Raw genomic sequence first — 18,604 nt, forward strand, 5'->3', positions numbered from 1 at the left:
TGTTCCTGAAGTATTTAACTAAGCCAACTCCCTTTATAGGGAACTAGATAGAAAAGGAGGTTAACCCCTTAATGACCGGACCATTTTTCAATTTTCTTACCCTTAATGACAATGGCTATTTTTACATTTCTGCAGTGTTTGTGTTTAGCTGTAATTTCCCTCTTACTCATTTACTGTACCCACACATATTATATACCGTTTTTCTCGCCATTAAATGGACTTTCTAAAGATACCATTATTTTCATCATGTCTTATAATTTACTAAAAAAAAAATAATAAAATATGAGGAAAAAACACACTTTTTCTAACTTTGACCCCCAAAATCTGTTACACATCTACAATCACCAAAAAACACCCATGCTAAATAGTTTCTAAATTTTGTCCTGAGTTTAGAAATACCCTATGTTTACACGTTCTTTGCTTTTTTTGCAAGTTATGGGGCAATAAATACAAGTAGCACTTCGCTATTTCCAAACCACTTTTTTTCAAAATTAGCGCTAGTTACATTGGAACCCTGATATCTGTCAGGAATACCTGAATATCCCTTGACATGTATATATTTTTTTTTAGAAGACAACCCAAAGTATTGATCTAGGCCCATTTTGGTATATTTCATGCCACCATTTCACCGCCAAATGCGATCAAAAAAAAAAAAAAGTTCACTTTTTCACAAAATTTGTCACAAACTTTAGGTTTCCCACTGAAATTACTACAAACAGCTTCTGCAATTATGGCACAAATGGTTGTAAATGCTTTTCTGGGATCCCCTTTTTTCAGAAATAGCAGACTTATATGGCTTTGGGGTTGCTTTTTGGTAATTTGAAGGCCGCTAAATGCCGCTGCGCACCACATGTGTTTTATGCCCAGGAGTGAAGGGGTTAATTAGGGAGCTTGTAGGGAGCTTGTAGGGTTAATTTTAGCTTTAGTGTAGTGTAGTAGACAACCCCAAGTATTGATCTAGGCCCATTTTGGTATATTTTATGCCACCATTTCACCACCAAATGCGAGCAAATAAAAAAAAAACTTAACATTTTTCACAATTTTAGGTTTCTCACTGAAATTATTTACAAACAGCTTGTGCAATTATGGCAGAAATTGTTGTAAAAGCTTCTCTGGGATCCCCTTTGTTCAGAAATAGCAGACTTATATGGCTTTGGCGTTTCCTTTTGGAAATTAGAAGGCCGCTAAATGCTGCTGCGCACCACAACACGTTAATTATGCCCAGCAGTGAAGGGGTTAAATTAGGTAGCTTGTAGGGAGCTTGCAGGGTTAATTTTAGAGATCAGCCTCCCACCTGACACATCCCACCCCCTGATCCCTCCCAAACAGCTCTCTTCCCTCCCCCACCCCACAATTGTTCCCGCCATCTTAAGTACTGGCAGAAAGTCTGCCAGTACTAAATAAAAGAGGTTTTTTTTTTTTTTTAAATAAAAATAATAAAGTATTTTAGCTGTGATGGACCCCTGCCTTAGCCCCAACCTCCCTGATCCCCCTCCAGCTCTCTAACCCTCTCCCCTACCTAATTACCGCCATCTTGGGTACTGGCAGCTGTCTGCCAGTACCCAGTTTGGCCCCAAAAACCCCCCAAAAAGTATTTTTATTTTATTTTTTACTTAAAAAACTATTTCTGTAGTGTAGCAGCCCCCCGCAATACCCCCACCCCCACCCCCTCCCAGATCCTTTTATATTTTTTAAAAAAAAACTTCCCTTTTTTTTTCCCCTTTCTGCCCTCATTCATTGGTGTCAGTGTGGCTAATGGGTGCACGTGCACGCGTGTGCACGTGCACGTGCACCACGTGCACACGCACATGCACGTTCACGTGCACACTCGTGCATCGTGCACGCGCACGCGCATCGTGCACGCGCACGTGCATCGTGCACCCGGCGGACACTGGCACTATCGCTACCGGTGCAGAGAGGGCCACAGAGTGGCTCTCTCTGCATCGGAGGCTTGTAAAGTGGTATTGCAGGATGCCTCCATATCGAGGCATCACTGCAATACCCTCAGAGCTGCTGGAAGCATTTGTGATCGCTTCCAGCACTCTGTTAGACAACTGACGTACCAGGTACGTCCATTGTCATTAACTGCTTGTTAATGCATGACGTACCTGGTACGTCAGTTGTCATTAAGGGGTTAAAATTGCATCCCCTATCTGAATCATGAAAGTTTAATTTTGACTAGACTGTCCCTTTAAAAAAAAAAAAAAAATTGTTCTTAAAACATGCAATTGTATTCCATATTTGTAAAAAAATAAAGGTATCCCATGAACATCACTTATTTATTCATATATATATATATATATATATATATATATATATATATATATATATATATATATATATATATATATATATAAAATTCTATTTTTTTAAGGATTTATGTCTCTTTTTAAACAGAAATTTCCTTAGATCCTCTATATTTTTTTTGACAGAAATCTAAAGATTACAGTGTACATTTATTAGAATGATGTACGCTACATATTTACCTAGTAAATGTTTCTTGGAATGAAAGGGTCCCAGTACAGAGGCAGATAGACCATGTGCTGATTTCATGCCTGGGTAGGTTAACAACTGCTTTTTGTAAAGTATGGTAAAGTCTAATGATCTATAGCAAACATATATGTATGTTGGGTATATGCACAGCATCCATAAGCACACATCTTAATGTACAAAAATGTTCTTCTAGACAATAATTATTTTTAACATAAAAGATACATTATTTTGAGGGAAAAACAACAATATACTATGTGCCATATTACAAGTGGAGTGCAAAACATTGCTTTTGCAAGGGCGATATTTGCGCTTCACTTTGCGATACCAGCACATGCAAATGTACGCTTGGATAACAAGTTAGGTTAATGCAAATGCGACCTCGTGTTCGCATTGCTTGGAAGCATTGTGCTTACGAGAGCGCGCTTCCTTAGGCTCCAATGGGAGCCTCGTTCTGTGTTTTGTGTACACATCCCTACAAAAATATAAAGAAAAAAAGCATTTTAAAATGCTGCAAAAATTGCCTGCGTAAAACCACCTATGCTTTGTGTATTGTTTTGCATTTCTATCCAAAAATATTTGTAGTTACATTTTTTTATTAATTATAATAAAAATGATAAAATATGCAATTAGTCAATTAATAACACTGAATCAAATTCTATTCAGTCTTTATTGGTGATAACAGTAATCAAATTACATTCAGTTTACTATTTGCAAACAAATGATATTCAATTTATAACCAGCAAGGATTGCACATAATGTTACATACAGTTAACCAGTAATTATAATGAAATAGAAAAACGTCTTCATAAAAATCTTTCTCTTGTCTCTAAGTTTATATATTTAGATTCCCCCCTTCCTCCTTGTTTGCAAAAACTGTTATAAGTGAATAACATTAATGGTGTATACTAAGCATTTGTTTTGCTGATAAAGCAATAATAATAATTTCTATTACCATAAGCATATGCAATTTATATAGTTTCCTATATCTGGATGTTAGAACATCCTAAGTATAGACACGCTTCTCAGCCAGTATCAACAAACCCCAAACCTCTCAAACATGTGGATTTACATATGGAGTCAGGGGCTACTGTGGTTCCTTCTGGGCATGTCTGGGACGGGTTGAGGATGTGGGCATGGGCATGTCTGGGTGGGTTATGGGAGTGGCTTGGTCACTGCCTTAAAACTGGGGAGAGGAGCTGAGAACAGAAAGCCATACCTCCAAACCCCAATCAGGAGGTATGATATATACTAGTCTCAGTGAATGAAACTCCCTGGCTTCATATACAACTCAAAGGAAACTATCATGAGCACCTGAGCTTTAGTAATGTGTTTAAAGCTATGGAAGATTGTCAATCTTCTTCCTATTTTAAATACAAAACCAAGTGTTTGGTTACCAGCATATATAACAAATATATACTTTTACAGGCATAAATGGGAGTGCGGCCATTGAGTCCGTATGGAGCTTGATGCCCTGTGTTTCCGGTGAGCTGCTCCAACCGCTACTCCATAAACTGTCCACCTGCTCTGAGGCGGCGGACAGAAATCGACAGAATAGGATCGGGTTTATTGACACCCCCTGCTAGCGGCCGATTGGTCGCGAATCTGCAGGGGGCGGTATTGCACCTGTTGGTGCAATGATAAATGCTGAAAGCATATGCTGTTGGCATTTATCAATGTGCAGTGGACATGATCCGATATATCGGATAATGTCCACTAGTAGCATCATAAATAGGCCCCCAAATAGCTACGTAAGTTTTTGAAAAGCAAATAGATACTAAACTTAATAATCATATAATCATAACATATTTAGAAAATAATGAATCTCCCCCAAAAATGGCGAAATATATAATCACTTTATTGTAATTAGTGGCTTTTAGACATTTTGGGGGTTAGTAAAGTTTATGGTTATTTACTGAAAAAAGTACTGAAATTGATGTTGATGTATAAGATGCAATGAGTTAATAGGGTTAAACTTACAGAGTAATCCTGACTGTAAGCTGACACAGGGTTATTGTCCACTTTTTTCTGACATGTAGTGCTAGGTATCACTTCAACAAAGAATACCATAAGAACAATGCACATTTGATAATAGAAGTAAATTGGAAAATTGTATGGTCTGTCTGAAGCCAGAAAAAAAAATCCCTCCTATTTTCCCATGATTCCTTAGTCATACATATGGAGAAAGGAAAAAATAATAAAAGCAGGAAATGAAAAGCAGGGTAAAAGAGGTTATGGAAAAACAAGGGTGGGTCTCATGGACTTTCATGACCATAAAAAAATAATGAATTTATCAGCCACGCATACATTTTGTTTTCTTTCATACAATTTATGGAGTCTCATTGCATGTGAGAGCCTATACCTATACACCATGAAACAGTTAAGACAGGTAGAGCTATTAAACAGACACTGGGGCTTGCAGAAATTTCCTATCAAAAGCAGCCTCAGAACAGGCGAACATGTCAAAATTGTAGAATTAGTTAAATGTGAAGATGACCAAGGAGCTGCCTTGCAAATCTGTTCAAAGGAATCTTCAATTATAAAAGCCCAAGAGATGGCAACTCCTATGGTAGAACGAGCCATAATTAATTCAGGGACAGACTTCCCCATTACTAAGGGGGATATCTATCAAGCCGTCAATCGCAAATACGCCGGAATTCCACAGCGTAATTGTTGCAAGCTTGATCCGACCTAGTTAACAAAGCCTACAGACCTGCAAATGTTGAAATTTGTGACGTAACATATGTTATGAATATTATCCTTATTATTATTATTATTATAAATATTATTATAAGTTCGGTAGTGTACGTGCAAAGTGTATTATGTGTTTAGACACAATAAATATTATGGAAAATGCTTAACTCCACCCCAACTGATAAGGTTAGGTTCACATAAATGATTGGCTAACACTAATTACAGATTAATTAACATTTTTGTTAATGAGCTAAGATTTAGCAGCTAGAATATGTTTTCCTTGGAAGATGGCACTCGTCACTAAGCTATAACAGACAAATATGTATTTTGTAAATATATTCTGAAAAACAAGTCAGTATCTTTATTTGACCATTAACCAAGGTTGAACCCCACTAATGTTTATAGAAAAAGAGACTTGCTGGAACCATGTATAACAAACATGGGGATATTTGTGGATATTTATACCAATAATATGATAGGAATCATGCAGCTATGTTGGGGACCTTGAATATCATAGTAACTAAACATGGATTATTTTAATATGTACAAAACCTTCACAGCAAGCAATTATATACTGACAAGCAGCACTAACTAATAGCTACATATTAATACTGAAAAATAATATATATGTGTATGTGTACCTGAATATATAAGTAAATACACATGATCAATTGTACCCCTATATTATATAGCACAGACATATGTGATTAATATGCAATATCAAAATGGTGAATTATACTGGACAATTGTCCTGACATAATCCCCCTCTCGAGATGACCTGTCATGAGTGAGTGAGACAAGGTAATCTTGATAAATGTCCTGTTATCAGGTACACAATGATTTAGTACCTGAATGGGATAAAATTTAACTTATAAAATATTTTAACATTTATTGGTGTGGAAATCATCAAAAGTCAGTCAAGCAATGCCCACTTGTATACAATCTATGTCCCTTTAAGTGATTGCGATGCTGCATCTCCAAGAAACAAAATAAAGTGAAAAGTTTGCAGTTTCTTTCTTCAGGCATCCACATAAACCAAGTTATTGTATAGTGTGTGGTTACTGTCAGGATTAAACCACCAAATTGTTTCAGAACTTTATTTTTGTGTATGTATGTGACCTAGGAGAATGTATGCAGCAACTGCATAACAAATTATTGTTCTGGTTTTTGGTTGATTAAACATCATGGTTGTGTCTGTATCAGGCCTCCATCGCGTGGATAAGGTATTTAATAGACATTGTGGATCCATGAGGAACACTTGGCACAGTATGAGAATGGCCCAGAACATGGTGGTCCCTTTAATGGTCATCTCTCTTTGGATCAAGCATCTGTCAGTTTAAGCTTGACTCCTATAACATAAAAAATAACACATTAGGTATATTTCTATAAAGTAATGTCACATCACATTTCTACTTGCTACGAGATGTGAGACCTGAAAAAAATATATATTAAACATGTAACATTTTGTCATTACATCATAGTAATGCTTCACTTGGATGCAGTTTTCACATATTAAGTATGATATTGTCATATCTGTCACTCTTTTTCCAGCAAGAATAAGTTGATACCTGGAATAAAAATAAAACAAATCATCCTTGATTAATAAGCAGATTTGTATCAAGCCGTAGTCCTTTACAATATATTTGTAAAATAGTAAAATAATCATTGATTAGGATATCATATCCATTTGCAGTTACATAGATACAGGAGTATATTAACTATACCATTTGTTTATTGTCATATTAGTTTGTAATACAGTTCCAAACAGGTGATTAGTATCAATAATCACCCCCTAGTTATTTCTGATGAGTGTAACTATTAAAGTATAATACTCAGAATATATGGTAAAAACATGTCATCCATTGGTTTAATTGAGCAAGTAATTGAAGCAAGTTTTAGTTTCAGACTTACCAATAGCTTCTCAATACGACGCAGATGGATGGTTACGACATTACAGATGTTCCGAATACACATTTGACTCTATGTGACACTTTTCCCATTTACCAAATAGTTAACAGGTACGCTCCGGCCCAGCATACCTGGTTTTCAATCCGCCACCCTGGAGGCCGTGGATGCCATAGAAATCAATGGGAGTCTGAAAGCCACATTATCAAAAATAAAAAAGAATAGCCCTATCAAAATAAAAAAAAGCCCCCCCCCCGCAAAATAAAAAAAAGCCTAGCCTACAACAAACTACCAATGGCCCTTAAAATGGCCTTTTGTGGGGCATTGCCCCAAAGAAATCAGCTCTTTTACCTGTAAAAAAAGATACAAACACCCCCCAACAGTAAAACCCACCACCCACCTAACCAACACCCCCAAATAAAAACCTATATCAAATAACCTAAGCTCCCCATTGCCCTGAAAAGGGCATTTGTATGGGCATTGCCCTTAAAAGGGCATTTAGTTCTTTTACATGCCCAGACCTTAATCCAAAAATAAAACCCACCCAAAAAAACCTTAAATAAACCTAACACTAATCCCCGACAATCCATTTACAGTTATTGAAGTCCCGCTTGAAGGATCCATCCAGATACAAGACTAAAAGGGCAGAACTTTGACCTTTAAGAGAACTGGCTGATAAATCCTTATTTAGACCATCCTACAAAAATCTAAAAATTCAAGGAATTCTAAAAGAGTTCCAATGGTAATTTGTAGAATCAAATCAGAAAAGGAGAAATGGGAGCAGCACATATTGTTAATGCCTGTTTAGAAAGGCAACTCTGAGAAATTTTGTATGATCCTGTGAATAGGCATATGTAAATAGACATAAATTGACCCACCTTCACTAAAGGTTATATAGTGTGAATTGAATACTCTCCTTTTTCAAAGTTGGAACTTTGGAGTTTTGAAATCCAAGATCAGCTTGTAGTCCCATCTTTCTTTGGAACAATGAAAAGGTTTAAACAGAACCACAGCCTATTCCCAATCCTCTTGAAAAAGGTGCAGACTGACCCCATCAGAATGAGTTTAAATTGGGTACCACACCTTCATGCTGATTTTGAGGAAGGGACAAGATTTTTTTGGTCTGTTTGGACTTAGACCAAGAGGAACCAGTCATCCATGTGGACTTTAAGGTGTCTGACTTCTGAGACACTGAAGAGGAGAACAGGGGCGGACTGACAAGTCGGGCAAATCGGCCGTGGCCCGAGGGCCCGGCTTCTTAAAGGGGCCCCTGCATCATACTGAAGCTGCATTTTTTTTCTATTAAAAAAAATTATTACAACTTTATTTTTTTTGCCTCAGTGTGTGTGTGTGATGCAGAGGTAACCTCTCTATAATATTTATATATCTGTATATAAGGTACTGGGGAGGGGTCAGTGTGTGTGTGTGAGACAGAGGGAACCTCTCTATAATATTATATATCTGTATATAAGGTACTGGGGAGGGGTCAGTGTGTGTGAGACAGAGGGAACCTCTCTATAATATTATATATCTTTATATAAGGTACTGGGGAGGTGTCAGTGTGTGTGAGACAGAGGTAACCTCTCTATAATATTATATATCTGTATATAAGGTACTGGGGAGGGGCTGTGTGTGAGGCATAGGGAACCTCTACATTGTGTTAAATTTTATTCATTAAAGGATTCCAAAACTTTCGTTTTTTTCCCACTAACTTACCATCAGTATCATATGTAACATGTTTACATATCCTCACATACCTATTTGTAGTCTGAAACGAAGTTTCTAAACATGAAAAATATTCATTTTAATAATCGTCTATTGCATCATATCAGCCAACCCTCAAATGTGGGAGGTGCACGATACAACAAACGTAACGGTAGTAATTTCAATAATTGCATCTCATTAATTTGAGATGTTGTCACTGTTCGCATGCGCAAATCGATTTGTCTAACCGTGCATGCGCATATCCTTTCACTTTGCATCTCATTAACTTGAGATGTTGTCACTGTTCGCATGCGTAAATCGTTTTGTCTACCCGCGCATGCGCATATCCTTTCACTCACTCCACATTGAGCCATAAGCGGCTTGTATGTTTTCTTCCAGTGACGTTTGCTAAAATCGCGCATGCGCATAGCGGCGGTAATCCGCCATGTTGATAACTTGGGTTATCAGTTTGGATTGGAGAATTAGAAGTTATTGCCGGCGGTGGGTTCGGAATTCTATTAAATTTCGGGTGATGATTACTAAGAAAGGGTAAACATATGAAGTGCAATGATATTTACAAAAAGTACATATTTATATTGATCTGGCTAATGGAGGTAACTTTTATGATGGGTTTAGTGTCCCTTTAAGTTTTGGCGGGCATTAGACCTCTATAGTACTGTACTGTATATCTCTACATGAGATGCTATAGGAGGGAAGCAGCAATGTTCTACTGGGATCTAGCTGAACATGTTGGGTGAGCCAATTACAAGAGGCATACATGTGCATCCACCAATCTTCAGTTAAATCCCAGTAGTCCATTGCTGCTCCTGAATCTACCCATGTATGCTTTTCAACATAGATAATAGAAGTACATTGTAATGAATGGTGTTTAAAATTGTATGTTTATTTTGATTCATTAAAGTAACAGTAAAGTCATAATTAGACATGCATGATTTAGACAGAGCATAACATTTTAAACAACTTTCCAATTTACTTCTATTATTTAATTTTCTTACTTCTCTTGTTATCCATTGCTGAAAGGTCGAGGTAAGCTCAGGAGCAGCAAAGAACCTAGGTTCTAGCTGCTGATTGGTGGCTGAATATATACACTTTAGCTCACCCATGTGTTCACTTAGAAACTAGTAGTGCATTGCTGCTCCTTCAGCAAATGATACCAAGAGAATGAAGCATGTTTGATAATTTGATAATAGAAGTAAACTGGAAAGTTGTTTAAAATTGTTCTGCCTAAATCATTAAAGAAATGGTTTGGGTTTCATGTCCCTTTAAAGTTTCATTTTGACTTTACTCTCCCTTTAAAATTGATTTCTCTAAACCTGCTCTGGTTTCAGTGAAAATGGAGATAGTTTTATCTTTATTTAGTATAGACGCCTACTTATAGGATCATGAATCTCTTAATTAAAGGAAATTATACAAATGAATGATTCTTACCTCTTTAGCTGCCAGTAACAAGTGATTTTACCCCCTTGTTTGCCCCTCATTCTGCTCCATACTGTAGTGCATATAGACATGGGGATTTTTTTTTTTCTTGGCATAAGCATTTGCTAATTTACAATATTTAGTTCTTATTAAAAATATTTAAAGGGACACTGAACCCTATTTTTTTCTTTTGTGATTCAGATAGAGCATAACATTTTAAGCATCTTTCTAATTTACTCCTATTATCCAATTTTCTTCATTCTCTTGGTATCTTTATTTGAAATGCAAGAATGTAAGTTTAGATGCCGGCCCATTTTTGGTGAACAACCTGGGTTGTCCTTGCTGATTGGTGGATAAATTCATTCGCCAATAAAAAAGCGCTGTCCAGAGTTCTGAACTTAAAAAAAAGCTTAGATGCCTTCTTTTTCAAATAAAGATAGCAAGAGAATGAAGACAAATTGATAATAGGAGTAAATTAGAAAGTTGCTTAAAATTGCACGCGGATGATATCTTAATATACATGAGAAATACTCAGTCAAATATTCCTAAACTATTGACTATTATAAATCAATTCAGTTTATTTGCAGGATATAAGGTAAATAATAATAAATCCGAACTCTATTGGTTAAGACCTCCAGAACAACCTATAGATAATATACCGTTTAAAATAGCAGAATACTCATTCAAATACCTGGGTATCATAATTACCTCAAACCCAGAACAATGGTACTCTCACAATATACCTCCAATCCTAAAGAATATTAGAGAAACAATGAAAAGTTGGCAGAATCTCCCCATTTCACTCTCAGGGCGAATTGCCCTATACAAAATGATACTACTGCCAAAAATTCTTTACATTTGTCAAAATATACCAATGATCCTGAAGCAGAAAGATGTTAGGCTCCTAAATATCGCACTTAGAAAATTTCTATGGCAAGACAAGAAACCTAGAATTTCCCTTGAAAAACTCTCTTTACCTAAAAAATTTGGAGGATGCGCCCTACCAGATCTACGCCTATATAATCTTGCATTCTTAGCCCGAATAGTAACAGATTGGATCTGTCTTAAGGACTACGTAACAGATAACGACTTAGAGAAGAATATAAGCTTCCCTTATTTTCCTACAGCATTAATACATAATAAAATTAGTGAAATACCAAAGAGAATTAAGAAATATTGCTCTATCTTTGTACCAATTAAAGCATGGTTAAAGATCTGCAACCTATTAAAAATAAATGAGAAAACCTCAAGCTATCTACCCTTAAGAGGCAACCCACAATTCGAACTAGGCTTACAAATATCACCCCTCCAAAGATGGCAGGTAAGAGGCCTCGAAAGAGCAGTGCAATTAATAGATATAACAGGGAAATGTATTAAATCATTTACAGGCCTTAGAAATGAATTTGAACTCTCACAAAAAGACTTCTTTGCCTACCTTCAGGGGAGGCATTATATCTGGAAGCTAACAAATATATCAGGCTGGAACTGGTCATTGGGACCACTTGAGGATTGGCTATGCCTGGTCAATAAAGGCCAGTTGTCAATTTCTCCCTGCTACCAAATGTTAAACTCAAGAAAAGGCTCTGATAATATAATACAAATTTAATTAAAATGGGCTTCAATCATAGGGCCAACTTATTTAGAGGAGGGATATATCCAAAAATGTATATTGAATGTTAGTCAAACAACGCTTTCCTCCACATGGAGGGAATCACACATGAAACTTTTGTACATGACGTATGTTACCCCTGAAAAGGGACATAGATGGGGCAATGCTCAATTTAATAAATGTCCAAAATGTTCCCTAGAAGCGGCTAACTTTAAGCATATGCTATGGGAGTGTCCAAAGGTGAGAGCAATGTGGAAAAAAGTGGAATATTGGTTAAATAGAAGAGTTGGAATAATTAACGTAGATCTCTCATTTATAAATACAATATTTCTCGGAACAGACGAGAGACTTCTCCCAGATGAGAAAAAAATTGTTAATATTACTGTATTAGCAGTAAGATATTTGATATTTAAAAAATGGAAACAAACATCAACCCCTAGTATCCCAGAGATCAGAAATTGCTTAAAAAAGCAATGTATACTTGAACAACATGATGCAAAATTATTTAAGCCTCGCAAAGTTAATAGATTTTTTCAAAAATGGTCATCATTCATAAAAATCTTCTGAAAACAGGAAATAGACCACTTAATCTATCCATTTAGAAATTCAGATTTAGTTCTCTTGGGATTGTGGTAAAACTATAAAACGATGAGAGAGGAGAATACATAGGAGACCCCCCCCATTTCTTTTCTTTTCCCCCTTTTTTTTTTTTCCCTCTCCTTTTCTTCCTGCTTGTCCTTCCCTTTCTTCTCAGTCTTGCTCCCCCCCCCTTTCTACCCCCTCTGCCTCATGTAAATCGAAGCAAACCCAACCCGTGCGCCAAGCTAGGAAATTCAGGATTTCCAACACAGTCATACCAAAATAATAAGAATCGAAACACAATAAAACCTACACAGGCAACCTCCCAGGGCATAAAATAAAAAAACAGAGCTGATAGCTGATAAAAAAATAGTTTCATAAGAGAAAAAATTGTGTTTATTATTATTTGTTAACTAACAATGTACTTATTTTTGTTTGTTGTATTATAATGCCCTGTGAGGCGCAATAGGAACCTACAACTGGTAGGAAGCGAATATTGTGTTGGAATTGAATAAAAATAAAAGTTAAAAAAAAATTGCATGCTCTATCTGAATCACGAAAGAAAAAAATTGGGTTCAGTGTCCCTTTAAGAAAAAAATTGTCTCTTTATATGGCAATTAAAAACATGGTGGGGGAGGGGCAAGGAGGGAGGTGGGAGGGCAATCGGATGGAGGAGGGGTGGGAGGAGTTAGGTAGGTGGAGCAAAGAGGGGGTGGGGGGCCCTGCCACACTTTTTCCTGGGGGCCCTGGTTGGTCTCAGTCGCCCCTGGAGGAGAATATTTGAATCTTGGAATGGGGAAAGGAGTGAAATCATCTAGCAAGCTTAACCCTGTCATTAGCTTGTTTTTGTCTTGTGGGAGGAAATCTCCTTTACTGCCATTGACTTTAGCAATGAGGAAATAACTAGTGGGTAACAAACCATCAAATATTCTGCTACTAATGCAACGCTGCATAACCCTGTCTAGTAATAGACTCAGACTCCGCACATAGGTTACAAAGCTGAGTAGGGGGACACACAAACACTTTCTTAGATAGGAACACATATGAGAAAAGGGTTAAATATTTAGTAGATAGCCCCTTTTAAGGAATCATCAGCATTATGTCCTAAGACTTTAGCTGCACCAGTTTGTACATAATGATTTTGGATAGTAAGGACAGGCAAGTATCTAAAATTAAAAAGCAGCACAGAAATTCAGTATAACAGGGAAAAAAGAGGGTTAACACCCTCAGGGGAACATACAAATCAATGTAAGACTGTAGTTCCTGTGAAGGAATCAGAAAAAAAAATATACTGTCTCTTTAAGAGAAAAAATGTACTTTAAAATATATAAAAATAACAATTTGAGTCACTAAAGGGTTAAAAAATACATTCATGCAAAGATTTTGTTATTATATGTGCTTACCATTTTAAGGCTCTGAGGAGAAATTGTAGTATGTCATCTAGGATGCCCACCAATGTTCCCTTTGACTAAAATTGATTTTTGAGTGTAGTCAAACATGTATATGTAATAACACACAAAATCTTGCACATAGACATTCACTCATTCATTACACTCTCACACACAAATACACTCTCACTCACACCACATTCTCAAATATAATCTAACAAAAACAAAATCTCACACACTCACAAACACACTCTTTCACTCTCATGAACAACCTCACACAAATTCACTCTCAAAAACACTCTCTCACACACACTCTCTCTCACACACACACATACTCTCTCATACATACATACAGTTTCACACATTCACACAAACACAATTTCTCACAAGCACACAATCATACATACATACACGGTCAAAATTTTAAACACTCACAAATTCTCACACACACACTTCCAGAAAATACACATTCTTACACACTTACTCTCTCTCTCAAACTGTCTCTCACAAACACACTCTCTCTTTCACATACATACAAATTCTCACAAAAACACACTCTCACACATGCACACTCATACAGTCACACTCAAAATCTCACAAACACACAAAAAACACATAGACTCTCTCAATCTCACAAACACTCACTTTTACATACACACTCACACATGCACTCTTTTATTCATACATACACAATCAAAATCTTGCACACATTCTCACAAAAAACACACATTCTCACACACACTCTTACAATCAATCTCTCACTCTCAAACACATAACACACATACTCTTTCATACATACATACATACTTATACACTCTCACAAAAACACACACACTTTCTCACACTCGAAAATGCAGTCTCACAAACATACACTCACATTCACACACTTAAACACAAATAAACTCATTTACACACACACACTCATATGTGTGTGCTCATATACATACAAACACATGCACTCATCCATACTAGGGATGGGCGAATGTTTTTATATCCGAATTCGAATGTTAGAACGAATGTTATTGTAGAAATTCGATTTACATAATAGAATGTTGATAAGAAGGAATATTCTTAAAAATTCGATTTTCGAATGTTATTTACAGTTTTTGAATGTCACATTTGAATTTGAATGTCACATTCGAATGTCACATTCAAATTCGTTACTGCCCCTTCAAATAAACACCTATACACTATGGGGCAGATTTATCAAACAGAATATGGGGCGATAGTAAGCGCTAAATAGCTTAAAAGGCTGGAAACTAAATTCTGGCGAAAATAATTTTTATTCCATATACATTCAAATTAAAATCACAGATAAAATGTTAGAACACAATGTTCATATAGAAATACAATAAAATTTTATTCATGGATCCATGAAATATTCCAGGAGTTGTGGAAGATATCAAGATTGATCTACATTGAACTATATATTTTTTAGATTTATTTTTTTATTTTTTCACTAGCGCTAGTGTGGATTCACATTCGTGTGGGGTGAGACACCTACTTTTGCATTAACGGCACGTTTTCTCACAGCCCCTCCTTCACTTGGTCCGGTAACGGATCTCACACACCTTTGATTGCATTATTTTGTGAATTTTGTACTAAAGTTTGAACGAATGTTTTTACACCATTATGTACTGAGATTTTTATTGTCCCATTGAAAGTTGACTTATTGTTTATTGTTACACATCACATTGTTTGGATTTGAACCACAGTCCACACGTTGTTTCCATTTGTTGAAATTTGTCCAATTGTATGCACTATCTGACCTCAAAGTCAGGCAACCGACTTACACATCCATCCCAAACATACATATGAACTTTGGGGTGAGTTACATTCAAGGTTTTGTATAACTAAACTAGCCAGTTACACAACTCCTGGAATATTTCATGGATCCATGAATATAATTTTATTGTATTTCTATATGAACATTGTGTTCTAACATTTTATCTGTGATTTTAATTTGAATGTATATGGAATAAAAATTCTTTTCGCCAGAATTTAGTTTCCAGCCTTTTTTCCAGCTATTTAGCGCTTACTATCGCCCCATATTCTGATATCTACTATTTAGCCTGCTAGGAGGCTAATCTGTTAGTAAGCTTAAGGCTTTTAAAACTTTAGCGCTCGGTACTCATACCTATACAGATTTATCAAACAGTCAATCAGCCCCAAAGCATCTGTTTCTGCGCGAGTCTTCAAGCTCGCCGGAAACAGGAGTTAAGAAGCTGTGGTCTTAAGACCGCTGCTCCTTAATTCATACGCATCCTCTGAGGCAGCAGACATCAATACGCCCAATCGTGTACGATCGGGTTGATTGACACCCCCTGTTAGCCGCCGATTGGCCGTGAATCTGCAGGGGGCTGCATTGCACAAGCAGTTCACCAGAACTGCTTTTGCTATTTTAAATACCGAAAGCGCATGCTGTCAGCATTCAGCGATGTCTGGCGGAAATGATCTGCTACAGTGGATCATGTACATCAGAAATTGATAAATCAGCCCCAGACTATCTATCTATCTATCTATCTATCTATCTATCTATCTATCTATCTATCTATCTATCTAATATATATATGTATATATACAGTATATATACAGTATATATATATATATATCATCTATCTTTTTTTTTTTTTTAATAATGGATCTTTATGTGGTGTTAACATACTTTTCCCTGGCAGACTTGTGAAGGCATTTATCTTGTCGAATACACATCATCCAAAATAGCTGTACCTAGCAGCTAATAAACACGTATACATCATTAGCAGAGCATTTACATGTAGTTAAAATGTAAATGTAAACATTATTTACCTAACCTTTTTTAATGAAAAAAAATATATATTTTAACATTAAATTAGTGCTATTTCTTATATATTATAGACATTTTTCTGCACTTTTGTTGGTTCATATCTGATTTAAGTAAACCAAGATCAGATATATTTTCTTGAATAAAAATACTTTAGCTTCAAAGATCAAAATATAACTAATTTGTTTTCCTCTATATAGAGCATTGTAAAACTGAGGAGTCACAGCTTTATTTTTATTTATCTGTGTTTTGTACCGTCCTCAGGTGATTGGGGGTTTTATGAAGTCCCAATTAAAGCAAAGTGCTATGTTTTTTACATTAGCAATCATAAAAATAGAAGTTTTTTTTGCAAGCTTCAGAGGCATTTTATGACTAAAATTTACTTTTACCTTCCTAGTATTAAATAATATTTGTGAGATAATAAAATATTTTATATTTTTCTGTATTCATACATTTTAATGAAACACTCCAAATACAGGACTGTTCTGATATTAATAATACATCCTTCATACCATTTTATTTTTTATGCTGTATCGTTCAGTTGGAAAAAACATTTCTTTTCTTTTTTTTCTTTTGCTCTCATGGAAAATGTGTAATTTATAAAAAATAATTCTGACCGGTAGAACATTTTTTTATTTTTTTTTCGTAGCTTGAAAATATGGTACAAAGAAATATTATAGTCTTGCAGATTTGAAAAATTTCACATGGTATACATTCATGTGCATATATCTTTATGTAACACAATAAAGCACTCTACTAAAATATACAAATTGATTCCTTCCTATTTTAATTTATATATTTGAGTTCAATTGAAAGAATATTTTATTGAACATTTACATCATCTAATGTTCAGTAGTTTGTATGTATTGGGTATTTATAAAGCACGGCTAATTAACCATAAGCGTCTCAAAGCACTGCTCATTTTTATCCTCGGAAGGATGATAGGCTGAGTGGACCACGCCAGGGATCGAACCTGCAACTCTTGGGTTACTACAGAGCTCAGCCACAATGCCTTAGCATGCTGAGCTATCTGTCTGGCTGTCCAGTTATGAGTTGATGTGGAAACATCTGCATTCCAGATATTTATATTGGTAAACTACGTCTAGGAATTCTTAATAGTTTGTTAGCCAATCAAATATTGTAAATTGTCATTGATAAAAATATAACTGTAAAGTAATTGATGCGTTGTTATTAAATACACTGCACCGAAAAATTGGTTTCCCCTTAAAGTGATATGAAACCCAAAACATTTATTTTATGATTCAGACAGAGCTACAATTTTAAAAAAAGATTCCAATTTACTTCTGTTATTAAATTTGCTTAGTTCTTGAATTACCTAGGTTGGTGTCTGGTCCAGACACCAACCTAGGTAATTCAAGAACTAAGCAGCACTGTTTCCTGCAATGTAGTGCTTCAGACCAGCGGTCGCCAACCAGTGGTCCATGGACCAATGGTGGTCCACGAGAAGATGTTGGTGGTCCTTGACACCATCAAGCAGGAATTAATCTCCTCTGATGGTGTCACCCCTGTCATGCCGCAACTCCCTACAGTGCCTGGCTGGACAACAGTGAAAACCAATGGAGGAGGAGTTAAATCACAATCTCCCAACACACATTGCGTAGTACTGCGCAACTTGCGTAGCTAGATTGTATTTTTAACTCCTCAAATGCAAATTAGCCTCATGGTGGGTTTGGAAATCTGCATTTTTTTAGCCCCCAATAGCTTGTGAATGGAAGAAAAAGCGCAGCGCAAGGTATTTGAAGAACATTTTAAATATATTAATACTCTTTAGTAATAATTAGAACATTTCTGACCTTACCGTCCCTTTAAATATAATTCTTTTTTTCCCCACTTTCTGCCTCTGTTTTCAGCTCAAAAGTTGTCACTCACCCTTCCTCTGTCATTTGGAAGTATTCTCTCAGTTCTGTCATTCAGTTAGTTAATTCCAAAAAATAATTCTTAAAAATTAGTAAATATATACATAATGTGGTTATA

The sequence above is a fragment of the Bombina bombina genome, chromosome 5 (genome assembly GCF_027579735.1).
Source record: "Bombina bombina isolate aBomBom1 chromosome 5, aBomBom1.pri, whole genome shotgun sequence".
Classification (NCBI taxonomy): domain Eukaryota; kingdom Metazoa; phylum Chordata; class Amphibia; order Anura; family Bombinatoridae; genus Bombina; species Bombina bombina.